Consider the following 13,330-nt stretch of genomic DNA (forward strand, 5'->3'; position numbering starts at 1 on the left):
ACTGGCCTATTTTATTTTCCAAAAGTGGCTGCCCAAATATGTATTCTACACACTAGCTTCCAATTTGACTTTCAAAATGACTTTGACATTCCTCCTTTGAGATGGGATCCATGTTTCCTATTCGTAAGTCTGGCAAAGTCTTTACAGCTGCCTTAACCCCTAAAATATGGCAGAAGTCATGATTTGTGAATTTAAAGCCTTGGTCATAAAAGGTACTGCAGCTTCTACCTTGGACTTTTGGCTCACTCACTCAGGGGGGAAGCCAACTGCCATATAATTAGACTCCTCAAGCATCCCCTTGGTTAGGTCCAAAAACAGAGGTATTAAGCCCCAACAAGAACCAGCCCTAAATTTCCAGAAATTTGAGTCAGCTAATTTGGAAAAGAATTCCCCAGACCAATCAAACCTTCTGATAACTGCAGTACTCACTATAACAATGCAAATTCATGACATGACTGATCTCAAATAAAAACTGCCTTACCAAGCCCTTCCTGGATTTTGATTACTTAGGGGGAGCATAAAATTTTATATTCAAGACACTATATTTTAGAGTAATTGTTATGCTACTTTAAGTAACCAGAACATTCATTTAAAAAATAAAACAAATAAATTTAAAAAGGTAGAAATCATATGCATCTTTTCTGACCACAATGATATGAAACTAGAAATCAATCACAAGAAAAGAACACAACACAAATACATGGATGCTAATTAGCATGCTACTAAACAATGAATGGGACAATCAAGAAATCAAGGAGAAATTAAAAAAAAAAATACAAGAAGACAAATGAAAAGGAAAACTCAATGGTCCAAACACTTTGGGATGCACCAAAAGCTGTTCTAAGAGGGGAGTTTATAGTAATAGAGGCCTACCCTAAGAAATAAGAAAAATCTCAAATAAATAATCTAACCTTATACCAAAAGGAACTGGACAAAGAATAATAAACAAAGCCTAAGGCCAGTAGAAGGAAAGAATTAATAATGATTAGAGCAGAAATAAATGAAATAAAAGTTAAAAATCAATAGAACAGATCAAGAAAACCAGGAGCTGGTTCTCTGAAAAAATAAACAAAACTGATAAAACTTTAGCCAGACTCATCAAGAAAAACAGAGGACTCAAGTAAAAATCAGAAATGAAAGAGAAGAGGGGTGCCTGGGTGGCTCAGCTGTTTAAGCAATTGCCTTTAGCTCAGGTCATGATCTCCAGCTCCTGGGATCAAGCTCCAGCTTGCGGGGGAGTCTGCTTCTCCCTCACCCTCTGGCTCTCCCTGTGCTTGTGCTTTCTCTGTCTCTCTCAAATGAATGAATAAAATCTTTAAAAAAAATAAAAGAAATGAAAAAGGAGACATAACAATTGACACCAAAGAAATACAAAGTATTATAAGGGAATATAATGAAAAATTACATGCCAACAAATTGGAAAACCTAGAAGAAATAGGTAAATTCCTAGAAACATATACATTCCAAAACTGTATTAGGAAGAAATAGAAAATTTGAATAGACCAATTACTAGCAATGAAATTGAATCAATAGTCAGAAAACTCCCGACAAACAAAAGTCTAGAATCAGATGGTATCATAGGTGAATTCTACCAAACATTTAAAGAGTTAATACCTATTCTTCTCAAAGTATTCCAAAAAAACAAAGGAAGGAGAAGTTCCAAAATTCATTCTATGAGGCCAGCATCACCCTGATGCCAAAACTAGATAAAGATACCACAAAAAAGAAGAGAACTACAAACCAGTATCTCTGATGAACATGCAAAAATTCTCAACAAAATATTAGCAAACCAAATTCAGCAATATATTAAAAAAAACATTCACCATAATCAAATAGGATTTATTCCAGAGATTCAAGGATGACTCAGTTTTACAAAATCAAATAAAGATACATAAAAATAATTTAATTGGAATAAAAATCAATTCAAGAAAAGGAAAATTTCAAATATGTTTCCATGATACTCAAGAAAATAAGAAAAATAAAGCCTCATTGAAGCAAAATCTCAAACAAGTCTTTTTCAGGACGTATATTAGCATGATAAAGGATGAAAAGTGAGCTGGAATGGCTCAAAATTTAAATAAAACAAACAATTACAGAAAATAATATCAACATTCAAAGGACTAAAAATTGTAGTTCACTGCTGAAAACTGAATCAAAACTAGGATAATACTATCCAAAAATAAAAGAAAAACAAAATATCAAAAACAAAAAAAGATACCACAGCATGAAAGTCAAAGACTATCCAGATTTTTGAAAAATCATTTTCTCCCAAGAAAAGAACAGAACAAAAATAGCATTAAACATTGAAAAATTCAAATATATATTTGCAAAAAAAACAAAGTGTGTTGTTGCAATTTCTGTATTTGCTTTGTTTTATGTTCTTTTCAGCTACTTCTTGAGTTAGAATCTGGTCATCTATTTAAATATTAAATTTATTATTTTATGAGGTTTTTATTATTTATTTGTATTATATTTTATGACCCATGAAATATATAAGGAAAATGTAATTCATATACCATATCATATAATACTTTTCCATATTATAAATGACTATAGCAACTCATAAATATACTGAATATTAATAATCATGTAATAGGTGTATTGATTACTTTATGCTGAAATTGTTTTATATGATTTAAAACTGATGTGATTATTGGCAAAATCATTTACAGTGTTTCTGTGGGTTCAACATGTGTTATTTGTCCTACTTAACACATAAAATATAGAATCCCTCTCTCATAAATTTTGCTATTGAACATTTTTTTTTTAGAATTGGATTAGATTGAGATATGGACATATGCTGTTCAGTGTTTACAGCAAACACATAAAAAAGAAGATATTAAAAATTAATAACAATATAAAATAAAATGCAACTCTTTTCAAAACTTAGCTGCATGTTATCCCCTTATCTACATACAAAAAGAATTCAGACATTCAGGAAATTATCACTAAAATAATAAAACTAATTTAATATAAAAACTCAACACATTTTTTTTATTATGTTATGTTAATCACCATACATTACACATTTAAATCAAAGAGAACATTAAAAACTAATACGGACACTAGAAAATGTTAACATTAACACAACCATTATATTTAGAACCATAGTTACATTGTTATTAGCTATGTACTGAGAAAAATCTTCTGGCCTTGTATTATATTTATATTCATATTGCAAAGAAGTGAAAATAAATGGTTTTAACACTTAAGTATGTTAAATAAAACACATAGCAAAGAAAGCATAGGCACATTAGAATTCTTATATTATACCTAAAATACAAAATAATAAATTAAAAATTAAGTCAAAAAAGTTAAAAGTCAAATACATTATAGAAACCAATGTGATAAAGCACTAATATATCTGATAAAGGGAAAATGGTATCATGAATACAATTGAAAAATGTGAAAACACACACACAGATAAAACAGTAAACTAAATATTTTGTGTTAGTGTTTTACTTGAAATTATGCATTAAATATTTGGAAACCATGAAAAACGATGTGTTTCTGAGAAAATATAATTTATGAAGATGACAATAGAAGTGATGAAAACCTGAAAACACAAATCATTCTGAAAACTTGAGATTTTTTTAAAGAATGCCTTTCCCTGCTCATACCCACCCCCCAAATTGCTCTAGGCTCAGAATGCTTCAGGGATAAACTCTGTAAGAACTTGAATAAATGTATTATTTAGTTGCTATTAAAATGCTCCCCAGCATAGACCGTAAAGATTTCTGTAGTGATATTAATCCATATGGTGCTAAATTCAATATGTAAATATATTAATGTATAATAAGTAGTTCTACTTTAACCTAAACAATAAAAGTAACATAAGCTACTTTAAGTTTTTGAAATAAGTATTATAATACTGAAGTTTTTGTGGAAAAATAAATGTGAGAGGACATCTAGAGAGATTTTGAAAAGAATGGTACTATGAAGACCTAATCTTCATAGGAATTAAAATACCTTTTAATATTAGGATGCTTATACTTGTGGAGCTGAGGAAGAAACATTCATAGCAATAAAGGGGAGTTAAGAGTATTAAATAACCATGGGAACTTTATGCTAAAGGTTGTATTTCAAAATAACAGAGAGAGAATACATGTCTTACTAAATCATTTTGGATGTAGTTATTTTGAAAAAATAAATAAAGCCAGATATCTACTTAAATCCATTATTGGGATGAATCAATTACCTAAACTTAAGGACACATTAAAATATGGAAAAATACAATATCAAATATATTGATAACATTGTAAAGGAAGAAGTTCTTTCAAATAATGAAATGAATTCCAGAAGCTATCAATGGAAGGACAATGAAATTGGAAACATAAAATTAAAAAAAAACATGTGTGGAGTCAAAAGGGAAAAAGAAGCTTAAACAAAAGATATATGTGAATATATGTATACACACACACACAACACATATATATAAAATATAAGAACAGACACTGTTATATATGCATACACATATATGTATATATACCCATACACACATACATACATATTTACACACATAACACATGTATATAAAATATAAGAACAGTTATATATTCATATACACACATATATGTGTATAAAACCAGTACATGCATGTAAATTACAAATTTATTATAATAGTGAGTTAACAGTAATAGGAAAACTTTTCCCTATTAAACTAATAGGAAATATTTATTGACATGAGTATAAGAAATATTTCACATCTATGTATTCTCACACATAAACGTACATATATACATATGCACTCAAACATCGTGATTGAGATAGAAATAGATTTCAGTCCTTCTTTGAGGCAAATGTAGTTCATACTCCCTGAAGGTGGGATGGCCATGTGACTTCTTTGGGCAATAAATTGTGAGTGGTTGTGAGTATATTCCTAAAACAGATTTCTCAAACAATTTTAGCATCAACTGATACACATACTTTGAACTTAGTTTTCAAATTGATTTGACTTCTAAAGAGGTTGTATAGATTTACATTTGATCAGTATTACTTCAAAAGATCCTTCAAGTAGAAGCATTTAAGGGGCGCTGGGTGGCTCGGTCGTTAAGCGTCTGCCTTCGGCTCAGGTCATGATCCCAGGGTCCTGGGATTAAGCCCTGCTGTTGGGTTCCCTGCTTGGCAGGGGACCTGCTTCTCCCTCTGCCTTTTCCCCTCCCCCTGCTCATGCTTTTTCTTTCTCTATCAAATAAATAAATAAAATCTTAAAAAAAAAGTGGAAGCATTTAAGATCTGGTATATGATTCATGGAATTGTCTTTCACATGTGAAAGTTACTGGTCTCATTCCCAGATAACAAATCCTTCAGCCTCAGCCCTGGAGATAAAGCAGAGCCCCCAACCTAATTGCAACAGACCTGTAGCATGAGTTAGAAAGAACTTTTTTTTTTCTTCTACTTGAAATTAAACCCTTGAGATGTAGGCATATTTGCACCATAGCATAGCCTAACCCAGTCCGACTGAAACTCCGGGTTAATGATAAGTCTTACATTAGATAAATCTTTCCCTTTCATTATTTATGTACCCTTGAAAAAGTAACGAAACCTGGCTAACCCTCAGTTTTCCTATTTTGAATATGTTAAATGCAATTACTTATATAACACAATTAAGGATTCAGAAAGAAAATTGGTATCTCCCTATTCACTTTCAACAAGAGAAAATTAGAAGTTGAATGGATTTTTGACTCATCAGGTCTAATTAAAATACTTCCTTCATTTTTCTCTCACCATTTTAGGACACATTGTTTTCAGTTATCTTTCATATTTTCCATAGATGTGAATAGGAAATTAATTTAAGGTTATTTATTATGTTCTGGGGGTTTTGAATAATTTATTTATTTTAACTCTTATAATAGAGAGATATATTTCTGAAGGCTCTATTTGTGACTCTAAATTTTTATTAATATGAGGATGGAGCAAAAAAGGTCACTCAGTGTTGAGGAATATTTTCTGTAGACATTTTTTTTAAGATTTCTCAATAAGACTTCCTTGACAAAGAAAGAACCAAATCCTACTCATATTTGGTCTACAGGGATTGATATATTTATTTTAAAATATGTTCAGTATAAATAGAGACATTTCTTAATTAATCAGTTGAATTTAGCCAAACATATCTTGATTTCTGTTATTGAAAATATTTGTTTCTCTAAGTTAGAGAAACTTAAATCAAGTTTTACTTCTCTGCTTCAGCTCAACACAGTAGGCTTAGAGTGCGCTCCTTGGACACTTGTCTCTTATCTAATGCGAAGGTTCGGAAGGACTGGAGAAATGTCTAGATGGGACAAAAGTTATTCTAAGAGTTTTGAGAAATAACTACTTGTGGGAAACCTATACAATTTGCTTCATCAGAGGATACTTTGAGATCAAAACTGGCCAAAGGAATGGTTTGACCCATGAAAGATTATTAATAACATATTCACACTTGACATCATTCCACTGAACAAGGATGTCAGGATTATCAAGATGTGCTACCTTTAGGTGACAATTACTTTCTTACTAGTAGAACTTAATACTGCCCAAGAATTAAAACTTCTAAAAATGAAATACAGGATAGTATGGAGAGTTGTATATAATTTAATTTTGAAATTACAAAATTATAACACAATGAGATACTTAAACTGATTCACATTTTGATTTATTAATGTTATTATCATTATTATTGTACAGTAAATAAGTACTTTATAACTTACTACTTTCTCAAATATAGACCTCCATACATAATATTTTTGAAATAATTTCTCAATTCTGTCTATGTGCTATGATAATACATATTTTTAGGGGCAGAGATTCACATAGAGGTTTTTGTTTTTTGGCCTGGGTCTTCTCAAAATGTATCTTGAAGCTGTGTGCACTCTGATGGAAAAATGATTTTTTTTTTGAATTGTATATTTCAGGTTTATTCAACTTCTTAAAAATATTTGAGGGCAGCTGCAACCACAGATTTCAACTCCATCATTTCTTTGCCCATTCTTCTCTCTCTTTTCTTGCCTAAATAACTTCTTTCAGATATGGTTCAAGGTAGAATTTATCCTCCTCATATTTTGTCCACTGCTCTTCAGGCAAGATCTGATGCCTCATGGTCAGGTCCAGTGCTCTCTTAATGCGAAACATCCTGTTGTTATAAAGGTTCTCAGGAAGCCTTCTTACGGCCTCTTTCTCATCATCATTCTCATATATTGTATCATCTCTCATTAACCCCAGTTTACTGAACCCTGCAGCATTGTAGTACCATTTTCGAATACCCTCCAGCCACCGGCTTGATGCTGCAACGGCAGGCCTGCTCGCCATTTTGACCCGAGGCTCTGGAAAAATGATTTTAAAATATATACCTCAAGGGGTGTCTGAGTGGCTCAGTCGTTAAGCGTCTGCCTTCAGCTGAGGTCATGATCCCAGGGTGCTGGGATCGAGCCCCGCGTCAGGGTCCCTGCTCCGCAGGAAGATTGGTTCTCTCGCTCCCATCCCCCCTGCTTGTGTTCCCTTTCTCACTGTCTCTCTCTCTCTCTGTCAAATAAATAAATAAAATCTTAAAAAATTATATATATGCCTCAAGAATAGAATTTCAAACATGCTAAATGAGTGTTAAAAAGTCTTAGAAAATATTTAGTCCAAGTTGAGCCTCACCAGGGCTAGATTAATTATCTTAGTTCTGAATTGATTAATGAAATTTTACTTCAATTTTAATGAAAAATATTGCTGAAATATTTGATGGGTTTTCCCTAGAATGACTAATGGAATATAAAATATACATTCTTATTACTTCATATAGTTTATTCTTCAAAGAGCATTTTAATGCATTTTTCTTGATTAATAACAATGTCCACAAGAAAGACTAGCCCCCGGCACCATACTGCATCATTGCTGACAACTAAAAAATAAAACAAACTCATGAATATTTAATATTTAATAACAATTTACACAATTACAAACCATAATAACAAGAAGGGATTGTGGTATTTGAATTAAATCTATTGGTACTAATCATGTAGTACAAATAATGACACTAGAAAATGTATTGAAGCAAGATTTTGAAAGTGACTATATTCTAATAAAACTTTCTAAAAAGGCAACTGGATTTCAATAAGCTTAAAGTAATTCAGGAATGTTGCTTTCAAATGACAGAAACTAATTACCATATTCTTACTTTCTGGAGCATGATTAGTACTAGAAATGAATGCAAATATTAAAATTGGTCTCAGATGACCTAACCACTAATACAAAATGCAAGGGGCTAATTAGGTTCATTTCATTAAGCATGAAATGATGGTGAAATCCTTCTCTAAAAATTAAAACTGTCACTATTTAAAAATCCTAATCTTACATTGTAGAACCAGTCCTTGACTAAAAAATATTTATTTAGTCACACTATATGGTGAACACTATATGGTGAACACTATATGGTGTTAGGCATATATTTTGTTTTCTAAATTTCAAAATTTAACTAGAATGTATTGCTTAACTTTTTATCAAACTTTACAATACTCAATAGAATAAAATCACTTTGTCCAATAGTATCAAACAGTGAGCTTTTACAAATGCTGTAATTTATATGCAATTGTAATCTTGTTTACTAAGTGTAAATGCTTGCTGTGATTAATCATGATGTTAGATTTCTTACCAAAAGCCCTGAATATCTTGTGCCTCTTAAAACACAGCTCTCCTGTTCTCTAAGTAGCCTAATACACAATTATAAACATCCATTAGTGTACTGGACAGTGATGTATGCAAAGGATGGTCATTAAAATTTGAAAAATAAGAGCCTCAGCTTATGATTAAGATGTAGAACAGAAAAATAACACTTTATCCAATGAAAATATTTTCAAAAAAGTTAAAATAAAAACCATATACTTCTATGATGCTATCAAAGAGCAGTGGAGATAAGGAGGCCTTGAGGAGCTGAATTACAGAGAATAAACCCTTCATAAGGAAGCAAAAAGCTGGGTTTTTTCAAGAAAGGATGCAAGTACATAATGTGTCCATTATATAGTAGCCATAGTTTTACAAGTTTCAAGTAGGTAACTATTTCTTAGGGCCAAATAATAACCAGAAAAGAAAAAAAATGTTAAATCAAATTTTATCAGAATAAAAACATATTTTCATCAGACTCCATTTAGAAAAATGACAAGAACCAGAGTGAGAGAAAATATTTCTAATAGGCTTATCCAACAAAGTACTTGTATTGGAATACATAATTAATCCTATAAATAAATACTAAATAAACAACCCAATTAAAAATTAGTGAGCATTTAAAGATACTTCACACATACACACACGCACGTGCACATGCACACACAAGAAGACGGACAACTTAACTATTCTTCAGATAACTTTGAATTAAACTACCATGAGATACCATTTAGCCATAAGAATGAAAAACTATTAGAAAGTATGATAATACCAAATGTTGGCAAGGAATCAGAACAGTTGGATGCTAACACATTGCCAGAACTATTGTATAATAGCAGCACTATTCTGAAAAAGGGTTTAAATTTTTTTGAGGGTGAAATATATCTGCTTGATGATCCAATTCCACTCATTGTTATTTTGTGGGCATAGGAAGACATACGACATGAAAACCCTCATACACAACAGTTCATAACAACTATCTATATTAGCCAAAACCTACAAACAGCCCAAACATTCAACAACAGAAGGATGATAAACACATGGTGTGTTAATTCAATGAAATATTACTCAACAATAAAACCCACTTGTGGTATACAAAATGTCATGTACGCATCTCAACACCATTATGTTGTACAGAAGTAGGCCAACAGAAAAGAAACAGAATGCATTACCACATTTTTATGAAGTTAAAAAAAGTAATCATGGTGATAGAAATTTAAAAAATGGGATTCCTTTGGAGTTTTGGAGGTGGTAATGCAGAGCATGGATTGACCTACAAAAAAATCACTAAGGGAACCTACTGGGATGAGAGAAATGTTCTATATCTGATGGGTGGGATGGTAACATGGGCATAATCATTTATCAAACTCATCAAAGTGTACATTTAAACTGGATATAGTTTTGGGTATATAAATTACACCTTAATAACATTGCAAATTATGGTACAGGATATTGGGACCAGAAAATATCGTCATATCGGCCATAGCACGCAGCTACTTAAAATTCATCCCTGGGAAAAATAAATTTACTTGAGTCAAAATAACAGGGCTTTAAAGCTGAAATTCTTTCTCATATTTATCATTGTGATGGAGGCTGGGGACATAGGTTAAGGGAATGGCAGAGACGTGAGGAAGACGCGATAGATCAGTGCGTTCTCTGAGGAAACTTGGTGCTTTGACACGGGATTTCCTGGGGATGTTTAATGCCAAAAGCCCCATTGTTGGGTGGAGGCAGGAAGTGAGTCTGAAACTCTGAGTCGACTTTCTAGTATTTTCTGACGAACAGATGTCAGAGTGTTCTTACCGACAACAATATCATTTAACCTTATGGATCCAACTAAAGTATCCTTCGATATCTACTTGGAGGTTAATATTTGTGCTTAATTTTTTCGGAGCCTGTTTTTATTGCTCAGCTGCCTTGAATACAGTTTGATGCTCTGTTCTAAATTCTGTGGGGCCAGAAATGTTCTTGTCTAGTAAGTAGACTATTTAAGTCTCAAAATTTGTGAAAACAAAATCACAAATTTAAAAAGGAATAGATCCATGATTTCAAAAAAGTAAACATTCTTTATTGATATTGTTGGAGGGAAGTGGTTTGATATATTGTTCATGCTTACTAAAAATGTACTGATTACACTATGGATTTTTTGCAGTAGCTATTGTACGGTAAGATCATCACGAAGATGAAGCAGGGTTAGCAGAGGCCTTCGCTGTCTGCTCTTGTCACCCACGACTCCACAGTTTCAAGCACATCAACTCCCCCCCACCTTTTTTTCTTTTGGCTTCCAAATGCAAGGGGTCTAAGGAGGCATTCGTGATGAGATTTCAGCTTTCCTGGTATATTGGTGTCAGTCTAAAGCCCGATCTCAAGAGCCTGTGAAAGATCTGTCCACTTTCACTAGTGTAAAGTTTTTCTGGGGAAGAACCGGAGACACTGACATGCATATTTAAGTCAAATGTTGTTTGGTTTCCAACTTCAAGTGCTTTCTCTGACCACAGGAACCCACTCATCCCAGCCTAAGTCCATATGCCAAGAAATGTACCAGGGAGGTAAGCAATCCCTTGGACAAGTTTTAACCAATGGCTGATGGAACTAATCCCTTGTTAATGTGATACATTTGATGCATTAACAATTTTGCTCCCAAAAGCTCCCCGTAAGAATTACCACTCAGTTGCTCACATTGGAATCAGCTCAAAAGGAAACATCCTTTTTTTATCCCCCTGATTTACTTCTTCACTCCCTACTAGTAAGCTTGAGCAGCTGAAGACAGTGAGGATGCTTTGACTGGGGCCACATGTCTGTGACCTTGGTTTTGAAAATCACTTAGTTTCGTGGGTTCTGGGTCATATTGCATCTTTCACAGATAGACGTCATAGTTGAGGATCACGAGAACATGAGTTCTTGTTTTATGGCACTAAATCTTGGGTTGGTTTGTTATGCAGCTATAGAATACTGGAACAAGTGGGAAGGTATCCACTTTCTGACACCAATATAATGGATCACTGTGATATTCTTCAGATTTCTCCTGGCCGAAAGCAGGAGAATAAAATATCCATGGGACAACTCAGTGTGTGTGTAATGCTCTCCTTTCCATGTTAATCTGAACAATTGTCAGCCTCAAGATTTAAGAAATTTCTTCAACAGATCTGCATACTAGGTGCCAGAGGCTATTAATCTATTAATCTTTGAAAGTAAATATAAAACATCGTGCACAGAAGCTGATATTCAAGCTATAAATTGAGTAAGTTGACAGTCAAACACTATCATTCACCATTTACCATCTGTTTCTTTTTTAGATTTATTTATTAAATATTTTAGAACCTTATTTCATTAATTGACTAGGAATATAATAGGGATGACCACCACTCAGTTATTTAACATTTTGATAGTGGCACTTACCCCTGCAGTTTTGGCCTCAGATGTGGTGTTTATTCTGGTTTAATAAATATATAATATATAAATAAATATCATTACTTATAATTTATTCCTTATAATAAATAAGGTAGTTGTATGGGGTTCTCCTTGTAATTTCTTTTTTTTTTAAAGATTTTATTTATTATTTGACAGAAAGTCAAATAATAGTCAATTAGTTACACTGTAACTAATATAACTCCCACGGAGCAGGGAGCCTGATGTGGGACTCGATCCCAGGGGTCGTGACTTGAGCTGAAGGCGGATGCTTAACTGACTGAGCCACCCAGGCGTCCCTCTCCCTGTAATTTCATCTTAATGGTTCTTAGTCCTTCTCCGGCAAAGGATGTGCTTTAAATTTCTGCTCATATGTTTTTGTTATTTTTTTCATTCATTTTTTTGAGTATAGTTGACACACAATGTTACATTAGTTTCAGGTGTACAACTTAGTGATTTGACGAGTTTATACATTATGGTATGCTCACCTTAAGTATAGCCCCCATTCATCCCATTACATCACTATTACAATATCATTGACTGTATCCCTTATGCTCTGCTTTTTATTCCTGTGACTCATTCCATAACTGGAGGCCTGCATCTCCCTCTCTCCTTCATCCATTTTACCCAACCCCTCATCCCCTTCCCCGATGGCAACTATCAGTTTGCTCTCATATTTATAGTTCTGATTCTGGTTTTTGTTTATCTGTTTTATTTGTTTGTTTGTTTTAGATTTCATTTATGGTGAATCATATGGTATTTGTCTTTCTCAGTCTGACTTGTTTCACTTAGCGTAATACTCTCTGGGTCTATCCATGTTTTTTCAAATGGCATGATTTTATCCTTTTTAAATTAACCTATAAACCGTGAACCCATGAACCCCTAGGCCCCACCCTCAACTGCAATAAAAGCAGAACTCCAGGTCCTCACTCCTCTCTCTTTCTCTCTAGTCCCAACTTCACTGTGTGGCCCCAAGTGTGCTGTATATTTTGAAGGGCTTGTAAGATTTCCATTTCTTTTTCAAAGTTTCCTGATGTCTATTGCCTAGGGCTTCTTGCAGTCAAAATAAGAATCACAAGAGCCATTCTAGCCACAATATTGGTTATTGATACCCTGAGACTAGCACAAAACAATATATTAGCAAGGTATTATAGACTTTTTCATGTATAAAGTATTTACTCAGTAACAGAGACTGTGATTCTAAATTGGAGTATGCTGAGAATTTACCTTAATTACTGATACAGAGATGATGAGGTGGAGTAGCAGTGGACTTTGAAATATGGAATATATCATGTAAAGC

At 33.1% G+C, this 13,330-nt stretch overlaps 1 pseudogene; it reads right to left on the reverse strand.

Moving 5' to 3' along the window:
* Positions 1-6,875: 6,875 nt before the first annotated feature.
* On the reverse strand, positions 6,876-7,291 carry LOC102737021 (cytochrome b-c1 complex subunit 7 pseudogene; annotated as a pseudogene).
* Between the last annotated feature and the right edge of the window lie 6,039 nt (positions 7,292-13,330).

This window comes from Leptonychotes weddellii, chromosome 3, assembly GCF_054177405.1.
Source record: "Leptonychotes weddellii isolate Sample4059 chromosome 3, ASM5417740v2, whole genome shotgun sequence".
In the NCBI taxonomy this organism is placed as follows: domain Eukaryota; kingdom Metazoa; phylum Chordata; class Mammalia; order Carnivora; family Phocidae; genus Leptonychotes; species Leptonychotes weddellii.